General features: G+C 32.6%; 1 long non-coding RNA gene and 1 other non-coding gene across 2 annotated transcripts; both read left to right on the forward strand.

Moving 5' to 3' along the window:
- Positions 1–6,710: 6,710 nt before the first annotated feature.
- TRNAT-UGU lies at positions 6,711–6,782 on the forward strand. The gene has a single exon. It is a non-coding gene; the product is annotated as a tRNA-Thr (tRNA).
- Positions 6,783–11,581: 4,799 nt separating this feature from the next.
- On the forward strand, positions 11,582–11,874 carry LOC109154315. Its single transcript, XR_002049679.1, has 2 exons — positions 11,582–11,683; positions 11,765–11,874. It is a non-coding gene; the product is annotated as an uncharacterized LOC109154315 (long non-coding RNA).
- Positions 11,875–13,459: the final 1,585 nt, after the last annotated feature.

The following is a 13,459-nucleotide window of genomic DNA, read 5'->3' on the forward strand; positions in this document are numbered from 1 at the left end:
AAAAGAGTCACACTTGAAGGCAGTAAAACGTATTATAAAATACGTCAAAGGTACGCTTAATTATGGTATTTGGTATTCCACTGACACTAATCTTAGTCTCACAGGGTTCAGTGATGCTGACTGGGCCGGAAACGCCGATGACAAAAAAAAGCACGTCCAGTGGGTGTTTCTTTATAGGAAAAAATCTAGTCGCCTGGCTCAGTGAAAAGCATAATTCAATCTCACTCAGCACTGCAGAAGCTGAGTATATAGCCGCGGGAAGTTGCTGTACACAGCTTCTCTGGATGCATCAAATGCTTTCTGACTATGGTTTAGATCAGAAAAATATGACCCTTTTTTTGCGACAACACCAGTGCAATAAACATCTCCAAAAATCCGGTTCAGCATTCCCGAACGAAGCACATAGATATTCGCCATCACTTCATTCGTGAACTAGTATAAGAAAAATAAATAAATTTAGATTACATTTCTACTGACAAAAATCTTGCAGATGTATTCACGAAACCATTGGACAAATCCCGATTTGAACTACTTAGAGCGGCTCTTGGAGTTTGCAATCTCGCGGACTAAATTTATCAGTCAGGTATCCTTTAATTTTTTTATTGAATTTTTTTTTCTAACGAGTTTTTTTTTTTTTTTTTTTTTTAATTTTGTGTGCCAATCAGATTTCTTTTGGCTGGCCGAAATTTTTATTGTCCAACGTTATTTATGGACCATCTTACCTTATATTAGTCAATCTCCTAAAGATTCAATTCAAAACAAACACCTACTTTTTCTCCTACTCACACTCAATAGCCTAAACATAATCACCTACATCTAAGTCTTCTAGCCATCCTATCACTACACGACTTTTAAGAAGGCCATCACCTCAACATTAATTTTTTGTCTCCTCTCTTGCCTCCACTAAGCCGAGACCACACTCCATCATCATCTTCAACCTCTCATCTTCTCACCATTGTTACTCACAAAAGCTTCATTCATGGAGAACCCGTTCATCACATTCGTCTCTTCATATGCACGGGCTCATCTCTTTCGCCAAATCATTGATGCCAATTCTCCACTCTCTCCTGAGGCTACGGATCGAGTTCTTGCCACCATCAAGAGCATGGATTTAAGCCGTATAAGGAAGAAATTATTACCTCTCATGATAATGTTTATCAATATGATGATCGTCTAACTCAAAAGGGCCACTATGATGATCGAGCTTCCTGACATTCCTCCACGTGCTCCACTAGTTTCTGCTCCATCTTCATCTGCTGACCCTGTTCTGCCTCTCAACCGGGTTCCAGACTGGTTCCCAAAGAGCCTTAGACGTTAGTTGATCGTAGGCAGATTGTGGTTACACTTGAGGCCTCAATTGCTCAGATTCAACACTCCGTGGCTTCTCAACAAGCCACTATTTCTGGCCTAGAAAACTTACGTGATGCTCAGCTTAAGGAAATTTCTCGCATGGAGGAAATACATGCTCGGATTCTGGCCGACACTGGCGTTGGTTCTTCTGGTTCAGGTTCTGACGACGATGATGATGATTCGGTATCGGGCACCCCGTCTGCATGTTAAAAATAATCCACTATTATGATGTTCACCTTCCTTACTTTGTCATTTATTTGGTAAAAAGAGGGAGTTTTTGGAGTAAGGGGGAGTATTCTTGGAGTATGAAGGTATTGGTTTTTGGAAGCTTTTAAGGTATAATTTTAGTAAATTTTTATGGAAATAAAAGGATCATTATGTTAGGGGGAGTAGTAGTCTTTATGGTACTTTTGGATGATGACATATGTATGGTATGTTTTTGAGCTACTACTCGCATGAACAAGATTGATGGTAAAATCTTCTACTTTTACTTATGTTATCAACTGCTGCTCTTTCGCTCCTACTGTGTATGTTCTACTCGTGGTTGTGGTTGGATACTTGAAGAAGTTTAAACAGGTATCTTGTTGACATGTGGTCCAAAAGGAATTAAGTTTATTGTTTTCTTTTCATATTCTTTGTTCAGTACCTATACTAAGGGCTCTAAATAAAAACTAAACTGATTATGTTTAAATTTTTGCCCAAAGTTTTTGATAATTGAGTTTTACCAAATAAAATGTCAAAGGGAGAGATTGTAAGTGTAAAATTATTCTACACGTTAAACCTTATTGGCTATTTTATTTAGTAGTGTTGTTATTAGAATTAATTAAGGGTTGTTAGTGTTAATCTTCCTTTGGACCACTTGATAACTATCAAAGTATTTTTGAGTGGACAATATGCATTGTCAAATGAAAAGAAATTCAGCAACATCGCACAAAAGGAAGCTTTCAAACAAAGAACATGTGGCTGTGATTTATTTGAAAAAGAAGGAGCTAATATTAAGGATCAGAATGAGGCTTTAATATTTGCTATAAAAAGGAAGCTACACCAAAGAGGAAAGTTGTCAACTTTGAGACTACAATTCTGATCACATACTTTTCTTACAAAGCTTCTTAATTTAATATGATATGTTATTCAATTGTTAAGAAGAATTAATCTGGGATACTTGATCTGTACGTGGTACTGCTGAAGCATTTTGTGAAGATTGTTCTGGCATACGTGTTTCAGTCCTGAATAGGTGTTAGAAAGAGTGGTAGTGGTAAAGGCTGGAGGCCATTTATATTTACCTCTTGTAATACTCCTTTTGGTGAACATCTATAGTGGATTGGGCAGACGTGGGTTGCCCCGCAGACGTAGGAGGAGTTCCGAACTGCGTAACAATTCTTTTGTGTTTTTACTTTATTTTATGCTTTCTGTCTTCGTTATTTATATTTGTTTAAACAAATTAAATTAATAAACGTAACTGGTGCATAACTTACAAAACAAGTAAAAATACGTTACATCTTGCTTTCAAGACTCACTGTGCAATTTCACATCTATTCCAACATCCCACATTTTTTATTTGTTGTAAAAAAAATAAATCAAAAGTATAGAATACGAAGCATTACTCAAATTCCTTACCCCAGGAAGAATCCCCAACCCTAAGGGCCCCCCACATTCCGACTCGACAGAGCATGTGGGAGGATGTAAATCACGGTGACTAAATGGGTTAGTAGACAAGGCCAAATGTTGGTGCGCACAAGAAATCTGCCCACTTTGGACATAATTCCCACACTGCCGTCGCCAAGGTTTGAACCTTGGTCTCTTACTCCAAATGTTGCCCACTAAACCATTGAGCTAAGCCCGTGTGGGACACTACTCAAATTCCTTTTGACAACACGAGGAAGAAGTATTTTGCCCAACTTCAAATGTTGGTACATGTCGTTGCAATTTTGATTTGTTAGATTTTGACTCTATAAATTTTTAAAAGAAAAAATGGTACTTTTCGCCATAAATTATATGCTTATAGTGATTTTCTTCCTTAAATTATTCGTGTATTCATATTAGTCCAATCAATTATTTTAAAAGTAGAGATTTTTCCCCTTTTATGTTAAATGGGCGTTAAGACTTAAAAATATGGGCAAAATATGTATTTCATTTATTTTTTCTTCAAGTGCATATTCTTTTGCCTTCAAGTGCACAACTTCTAGGCAGTATTTGTTATATCTTGTGCATTCTTTTCAATAACATATAACTAAATTTCTAATGAAATTTGTGAGATTTTTTTTTGGGAAAATTGTAAAAATTGCCCTTCTATAATATGACAATTATCAATATCACCCCTGAATTATGAGTGGTGTAAATGTTGCCCCTCAATTATCAAAATAGTGCACATATAGCCCCTCCTGTAACGGACCTGTGGTTCGCCACCGCTGTCCATTGCTGGTACTTCGAATCGAGGGAGGGAAAAAACAACTAAATTACATATTTAATCCGACTTAATGGTGTCGTACACTAACGGGGAACCACATGTTCGTTACGGGAGGGGCTATATGTGCACCGTTTTGATAATTGATGGGCAACATTTACACCACTCATAATTTAGGGGTGACATTGATAATTGGCATGTTATAGAGGGGCATTTTTTAAATTTACACCACTCATAATTTAGGGGTGACATTGATAATTGGCATGTTATAGAGGGGCATTTTTTACAATCTTCCCTTTTTTTTTAAGAGCAATGAAATTTGTGAGATTTATAAACGATTTGTATGGGTAATTGGTTTAATAACACTTAGTTGAATAACCTCACTTTTTGGTACCATGAATTGCATCAATTGCACGTCTATTTACCTTCGAATGTCATTTTTTTTTTTTTTACCTTCAAGTGCATTTTTTTTTTACCTTCAAGTGCATGGTTTTCAACCTTCAAGTGCACTAATAACCGCATTTTCGCATGGGAAGTGCCATGTGCACATGATCCTAAACCTATATCTACTATACTAATAAGAGCCCAAGAGAGTTAGGCCTATAATGGATAGAAAAAATGGCGGTCACAGATTTTAATCAAATGAATGGCTCAGATTGATTGAAAGATTGATCAGATTTAAATTTTACACTAAAATTTCCTAAAATACCCACACACCGTTACTAATTCCGTTAAAATTTTAAGAATTGCCGTTAGTTCACCGTTAACTTACTCATTAATTTCAATAGAAAAAGGTCTTAGGTTCGAATCTCATCCCAATCAAAGTTGACATAATTAGTACTCTATTTTACTCTTATTAAATTATTATATAAATAATAATTTAGTAGTTACAACAAAAAATAATACATATGCATTTCTTTAATTTATAATTATGTGTCCACAATGCCCTTATTAAAAAAAAATTATTCATTATCAATAAATTAACTAAGAGAAATAATTTTATTAGTTATATTGTCTTTATTTTTCTTCAATATAAAAATTTTTTATATTCAAATTTATTAATTGATTATATTCGCTACATTATCCTTACAATGTCTTTATTCAGTAAAAAAAAATTATTAATTATCAATAAATTAATTAAAAGAAATATTTTCATTAGTTATATTGTCTTTATTTTTCTCAAATGTAAAAATTTTTACATTCAAATTCATCAATTGATTATATTCACTACATTATCTATTATCTTTTTTTGTGCACCATTTTTCTAATTAAATATCAAAGTTATAATACAAAATAATGCTATATATTTATTTACCAAGTATTTTATTAATACCATGAAAAAATTAAAAAAATATAATTAATAAAGTCAACCATATTAACTACTTGAGAGATTTTGTGACAAAGAGAGTATTCAAATCACACAACAAATTGAAGTGAGAACTACTTCGCAATGTCCTTGTTTGACAATCAGCAGTTAGGGGTTAGCGTTAGCGGATTTGACCAGCGAATTTATTTAATTATTAACATTGGGTAGAAAAAATGACCGCCAAATTATTAAATCAAATGAATGGTTCATATTGTTCAGGTTTTAACTTTTTTCTTTTAAGATTTTCTAATTTATCCTTAATTATATGATTATCCATTTAATTTTTCCGTTAATTCACCGTTAGTCTAATTCTAATATTAAAGTCTAATATAGAATTATAACTATACCATTAATCTAATTCTAATATTAAAGTCTTAATAGAAGTTAACTACAAATCCTAAAGTCGGAATCTCCTCAAACAATATTAGTATATATTTAATATTTTATGCCCTAATTTTTATTTGTTCTCCCTTATGTTCCGTATTTGGTTTCAACCATACCTATACAATTATTTTATTGACAATTATAATCAATCTTGACTATATTATCTTGCATTTGTAAACTTAGAATTACCTATTTAACTCGCACCGGCTTAGCTCAATGGTTTAGTGGATAGTATTTGGGAGAAGAGACCAAGGTTTGAACCTCGGCGGCAGCAGTGCGGGAATTATGTCCAAAGTGGGCAGATTCCTTGTGCGTATCAGCATTTACAACCTCCCACAATGCTCTGTCGGGTCGGAGTGTGGGGGGCCCTTGGGGTTGGAGACTCAACTTTTGGGAGAAGAATTACCTATCTATGCATGAACAATTTCAATATAATCCTGCCTTAATATACTTTAAAGTACTTATTTAAAAAAAAAAAAATTAGGCATTATCCCAATCGCGCAATGCGCGTAAAAAACTAGTATATATATAATGGTGCATATGATATTGTGGTGTATTATTGTTAAATAATAATAATAATAATAATAATAATAATAATAATAATATTATTATTATTATTATTATTATTATTATTATTATTATTATTATTATTATTATTATTTTGATAACCATTGGTATTATCGATCGTCCCAAAATACTGCGTACTACAAATATACAATTATGTCGTTGTTTTGGCCCTTCATGTCTGGTCGTTCATAGCAATAAAACTATAAAATTAGTTAAAAGTTAAAACCAACGCAAGATTCACTTTGTTCCCATCTTTGGGAATTTCCCTATACACCCTCTAAGCTAGTGGGTAAATATGTCAAGTTGGTCAGACAATTTATTTGGTAATTACAAGATTTCAAATTTAACTCTTCATAGGAGTTGTTTATTGGTCTTCTTAATTTAAATCGATCAAGTATGAGTAACATAGACTAGTTTAAATATCACTCCTAGTTCCGATCCCCAGCCATTTCTGGAGGTCCCAATTTTGACAGGAACTGCTTTCATCAGTTTATGTTAGTCTCAATCGTCTTTGCTTTTGCATATGGTTTTCTCTTATTTCAGTAGTTTCAGTTTTCGTATTTGTATCCAATCGAAGCTATAACAACTAACCTGTTCTGTTCCGTTTTCATATTTGTATCCAATTCTCATGCATACCCAGCCCTTATAGCTCAGTGGTAGAGCGTCAGTCTTGTAAACTGAAGGTCTGTAGTTCAATCCTGCATGGGGGCACAATACATAATCATTAAGATCTTACAAAATACAACTTATTCTATCCATTTAGCCTTGCTATACTTGTAAAAGTTTGGATTTTCCATCCTTTGATATGTATGGAGTAATAAATGAACTTGATTAGAGGTCGGCTTTGGTCATGGGTTTGAACTTCAGGAAGCGGTATTGACTTGTTGAGTTTTAGAAAGTTGAAGAAATACTACATGTAACAGGGTCAGTAGTATTCAAAAAAAAAAAACTATAACACCCTCTACTCTAAAATCCAATAATAATGAATTGAATGGAATTAAAGATAATTAAATTTATTTCTAGGTAAAATTTCAAGCTTAAGTCTCATGAATGAAATAACATGCACAATTCTTCTTGTTTGTAACCTAATAGCAGTTCAATTCTAGATTAATCAAAATTTTATGTAAGTATTAGAGAGGGCCGGGAGAGCCAAATAGGAAAGGGCATGTACGTGGTTTAGGAGTTCATGGTTTAATTTTCCTATTTTTGAGATAAAAAAATAAAAATAAAAATCAGCTCCCATTATTACTTCATTATTCATATGTAACATTAAACATACAGAGTAATAATTAATTCATAAACCCAAAATAAAATAATTCCAAACTATATATTGAGAAAGAGGATATAGTTCAAAAACCAATAATTAATTATGAAGAGATGTTTCAGTAGCTTCACCCAGGCAATTTGGTCAGCATAATAACAGGTCAAAAGCGTAATATAAATGTTCATTTTATCCTTGCTTGAAAGGGTCAATTTTTTCTCCAATGAGAAATTGACGGAGAATGAATCGGAAGGACCATTTTTGCAAAAAATAATAGTCGTTGACTGATATTGCAAGGTTTGAAAGTCGTGGATCAATCCTGATAGTGTTATTATAATCGTGAAACCAAAAATTCGAAAAACTCATTGTCAACAAAATATTTATGTTTCATTTATTATGGTATTGATGGTAAAGAAATTGTAAGAAAAACTAATTACAATAGCTGAAAGCTAAATCTTTTTTTTTTTTTTTTTTTTTTTTTTTTTTGAAACACAATACCAATTATGTCCAATGCATTTTTTTTTTAATTTATGCTAGATAATAATATTTCTTATCATAAAAAATTAGAATTCTATAGGGATAAGGGTCAAATAAGCCCTCAACAATATGTCAAAATGCAATTAGACTCTCGAACTAAAAAAATGCTTCAATTAAACCATTAAATTGATTATTACTTTGTTTTTACCTGCAAATTGAGATGATTGTACAAATTTAAGAAGTTATGGACTTAGGATGCGTTTGAAAACCTGTAAAATGACTTCTGGAAAATGTTTTCCGGGTTTCTAGTGTTTGGCAAGAGGGAGAAAAATGAGGTCAATGGAAAATGATGTTGTAATCAATGAAAAATAAGCATGTTTTGGGAGAAAATGACTTTCCCTTTCTTTTGGGGGAAGTCATTTTCCAATTCTCATGCTTGGTATGTATATCATATAGTTTTTGTGTGTGTGATGTAGATATACTATATATATATATATATATATATATATATATATATATATATATATACACACACACACACACGGTATGTATTTAACGAGTGCTATTTACAAAAATATTTTATCAAAAATATCAAATGATTAAAATGGTGAAGTATACAATTGTTACCGTTTTTCTATTCATTTTCTGAAAAAAATGAACCAAACACTCAAAGACAGTTTTCCGTTGTGTAGCCAAACATCGAAAATTAAAATATTTTCTGGAAAAGGACTCATTTTCCGAAAAACATTTTCCAGAAGTCATTTTCCTACCTTCCAAACGGAGCCTTAATTGCATACAAGTAAATAAATGAATGACCTAATTGAAGCTTTTGTTTATTTATGTGGCTAATTGCACTTTGGCAACACAAGGAAGAAGTATTTTGCCCAACTTCAAATGTTGGTACATGTCGTTGCATTTTTTATTTGTTAGATTTTGACTATAAATTTTTAAAAGAAAAAATGGCACTTTTCTCCATGAATTATATGCTTATAGCGATTTTCTTTCTTAAATTATTCATGTATTGATATTAGTCCAATTAATTATTTTAAAAGTAGAGATTTTCCCCTTCTATGTTAAATGGGCGTTAAGACTATTAAAAATATGAGCAAAATATGTATTTCATTTATTGTTTCATTTCTAAAAAATTATTGCTTATATGTAAAAATAAGAATAAATGTGAAAAAAAAAAAAAAACCGATACCATTTGTAAATATTATAATTATATTTATAATTTTAAGCTAATGCTAGTAACATAATTGAAACTTAAACACAAATAATTCATTATTGCTAATTTTTGTTGAAGTCTTAATTTTGTTACTAGAATTAATTTGAAATTATAATTATAATACTTACAAATAATGTCTATTCTTTTTCGCCATTGATTGTGGTTTGCACATACAAGTAATAATTTGTTGGAGAATTAAAATGACTTGAAATACCTATTTTGCCCTATTTTAACTGTTGGGGAAACATCATCACTTTCAAAATAATTGGGTGGCTAATGTGGATACATGAATAATTTAAGAGAAAAAACACTATAAACATACAATTCATGGAGAAAAAGTGTCATTTTTCCTTTTTAAAATTTAATATTTTTTTTTTTTGGGGGGGGGGGGGGGGGGGGGTTTGTAAATTAGGCTATAAAAATTTGTGATTAAATCCTTTAGCTCCATTTTATGCAGTGATTGTAAATATATGACAACTATGCATAAATGTAAAGGAAAAAGGGAAAGAGCAACACTGATCTAATTTGTAGTGGTTCGGCAACACCTACTCCACTACTTAAGGGCACTTCCGTTAAGATTGTTAACTCTACTCTCCAAGTCACCTATTCGATTGTGGGCATTACTACAATCCTCGATGAACACCCCTCATCGATTGGTTCACACTTCTCACAGTGGTGATGACACTTTCATGAATCTCAATCCTTCATAGCACCAGGTGAAACAAAACACCAACCTTAACCCTTGTCTCATGAGTCCCTTGCACATATCTAATGACATGCACTTTTACGATCGTCACCCCTTTGTAGTTAGGGTACAACAAATTCACCATTTTGTTACCAAGGTTGTTACTATGTCACTGTAACCACACTTGATGTATAACCCGCCTCTTACAAATTAAACCCAAGTATTTACACCATTTGAAATATGACTTAATTAGATACACTTTGTACATGCATGTCTTTATAATAGACTAAATTAAGCCTCATTTTGGAGTTCAATATATTAAGACTCATCAATCTTGAACTTAGAAAGGTTTATGGATGTAAAAGGAGAATGAACATCTTTCAATTCTATGTATACATACTAGAAGCTTTGGAAAGATAGAAAGTAAAAGGTTATAAGATCATATATATCTTCTAGTATGAATGAAGAAAATCTTTGTGGAATACTGGAATGGGTAAAGGTGAAAGAACATGATTTTCTTAATTACCTCAAATTCTTCATAAAAATATGTTAAGAAAGGAAGCTTGGAAGGTTTTAGAATGGTGAAATGAAGAAATCATTTTTAAAACAATCATTTAAAAATTTATTTTGAAATTTTGACTCAAAAAATATAGATATATTCACACAATCCGTGTGTAGTAACTAGTGAGTTAATTCATTCCTCCATACCATTTTGTAAGCATATTATTTCTCATCCTCCACACAAATAATTGTTTTACAAAAGAGCTAAAATATTAGGTCATATATGTACGCTCCCATGTACACACATGTCATAAAATTACTTTTGTATGATACGGCTGTTTCATTCTCACAGTGAATTTGATCCAAGGTGGAGATTGTTGGAAAATAATAATTTTGGTGCCTGAAATCCTTGAAGAATTAGTCTTCCATTCGCCATGCAACATCAATCACGTAGCATCTGCATGCGGCATGCCGCACCATCCATCACCCATGTACTGCACATGTTCCCATTTTTACATGCGCAATTCTCTCTTTTGAAATAAGAAAGTGTGGAAAGTTTTGAAGAGGAAAGTGTGAAAAGCTCCAAAGAAGAAAGTGTGGGAAGCTCTAAAGAATTAAGTGTTGGAAGCTCTAAAGAATTAAGTGTTGGAAGCTCTCATCAAGTATGGTTGAAAGCTCGGAAGTGTGTGAGGAAATATCTGAAGAAGAAGGTGTCGAAATCTCTGAATGCATTCAAAGAATTGAAGAGGAAAGTGTTGTAAGTTCTAAGAAGAAAGCGACTTGAGGGATTTTTAAATTGTGGGCTTATTATAAACTTATAAAGCCAAGGTATGAAACTTGTGGTTAAACTCCATATTACTTTGTAGTTTTATTTAAAGAGTTCATTCCAACTTTAACTCATCAACTATCTTATTTGTACTTCCAATCATCCACTTCAAAATCAATCAAAATTTGGTACCTGAGTTTTTACAGCTTGCCACTTTAGTCCTATAGTCTGGCACTAAATTTTGTTCTTGTTGGGCTAAAAGTGGCAAGTTTTCAAAGTCGTTAGGTATTAATTGTAATCAATTTTTGAGGTTGATAAGTGATAACCACAAAAGTGGAAAATCCAATAGACGTCTTGTTGAGGGACTAAACCCGGAATCCAATAGTTGATATATGCATCATTTATTGTAATTTTGTCCAAAGAGAATTAAGGAGGTTTTCCGATGTGTTGCAATTGAATTTGAACTTCAGTACGTTTATCTTTCAGCTTTTAGGTTCCTGGCTGAGGTTAATAAGATCATCATTGCTGAATCAGTTCTTTGTTGCTTTTCATGAGTTCATGCACCGGCTAATGGCGATGAAGTTGATAAGCATACCCCAAGTGTTGAAGAAAATTGTGAAGGAAGTGTTGAAAGCTTTGAAGAAGTAAGTGGTGAAAGTTCTGAGAAGAAAGTGACTGAGGAATTCAAGAAGCCAATGTATGTATACCTCTGGAATATCTACATCAAATCAAATCAAATTCCTTATTTAAACTTAATAATTTTTCTGTCATTACTAAGGGAAGTGCAATGACAAGGCTCTGGAGTCTGGACTAGAAGGAACACTTTTTTCGTCGAGCCCCGGGTAACCAATACCCAGATTGTGCTCCGGCTAATACAGAGTTTAGCTTCTATCAAATCCCGTTTTGGCGATCTCTGCCGATGCCGGTTGTTTCATTCACATGGTTTGCAATTGAGAACAGGAAGAAAGCTTTAGAAGAACATAAGGAGCATTTTGCCATATATGTGTGTAGAATCCAAAGAATATTCAGTCAACATCAACATATTTCTCCTATTTGCTTGGATTATATGATGCATGTGGTGTTTCAATGCCAAAACTGATAAATACTTTGAGATGGTTTTTGCTAACAAATATGCATACGGTGCTGTGGGCCTGTGGCAAGGGGTGAGCCTATAGTTTGTAATACTTAATTGTTAGGATCAAATAAACTATTGTTGATAACAAATGTATAACTTTATTTTCATATTACTTGTTGTCTATAAGGATGTCAATTGGTTCAACCTGGTCTATTTTAGACCAATGCTATCGATAATTAATTAATATATTTCACTTATAATATAAAAATTATAATAAGTTTTTATTTGTCATTATTTATTTTCATAAAAATAATTTGTTCCGTAATAAATTTGTTAAAGTTTTAATAAAAATTAAATTTAAAACATACCAAAAATGAGTTTACCTACAAACTCTTTTATATATTTTGTTAAACATCCATTTTGAAACAAAAAATAACATTTAGCAATTCGCGTTGTCGGGTTAGCCCACTATTTTTGGAATTAGCCTGTTCGAGTCATCAAGTTTATTGGCTTCGAACTAATCAAGCTGGTTTTTTATTGGTTTACTTTTTTTTTTTTTTTTTTTTTTTTTTTATTACCTCTAATTCTTACAATTTTTAGTCTTATCAAACCAACTCATCGATTTCAAGCTAAGAGTAACCACTTAATTGTAATATCATGGATTTGGTTCTTAGCTCTGCACTCCACATCTCACATCCAAACAAACAAAAAATATATTGGAGGTTAGGTCAGTTGGTTCGACCCACTTCAAAGTCTTGCTCCAATGACAGTGTGTGTGCGTTCGAATTTCACAGGGAACTTGGGGATCATTGAGAGACCTTGAGCGATATGTGCACAGTGTATGGCAGAGGTGAGAACCCAGAGACTGATAGAACAACTTGTCATTTACCTCATACATATCCTCTGACATGTTTGGTAGAGAGTGATTGCAATTTATTTCTCGCTTTTTTTTTTGAAAGCTAATTTATTTCTCACTTAATTTCAAGAAGTGAAAATTTCCATAGTTTGGTTAGGAGGACTTGCAATTATATGAAATTACAATTCTTCAAATTTGAGGAATTGCAAATCCCACCTCCTCCCTAGGAATTGCAAGTCCATAATACATGGAAAGAAATTTTGGAGTGTGAAGACCAAATTGCCCTTCCTAATAATCATATATCTTTCCCTTCAATTACAAGGGCATTTTGATTTTTATATTATTTATTCCTTTTTAATTCCTATACATACCAAAAACTTGTGCGAGACCGTCTCACGGATCTCAATCCGTGAGACAGGGTCGAATATTTGATTATCGAGGTCAAAGATTTGATTCATTAATTAAAGATTCGACTCCGTCTCACACAAATTTTTGTCAAACTTATAATTACTGACTCTTTGTTATAATGTAATATCTATTCA

This window comes from Ipomoea nil, unplaced genomic scaffold (genome assembly GCF_001879475.1).
Source record: "Ipomoea nil cultivar Tokyo-kokei standard unplaced genomic scaffold, Asagao_1.1 scaffold2616, whole genome shotgun sequence".
Lineage (NCBI taxonomy): Eukaryota > Viridiplantae > Streptophyta > Magnoliopsida > Solanales > Convolvulaceae > Ipomoea > Ipomoea nil.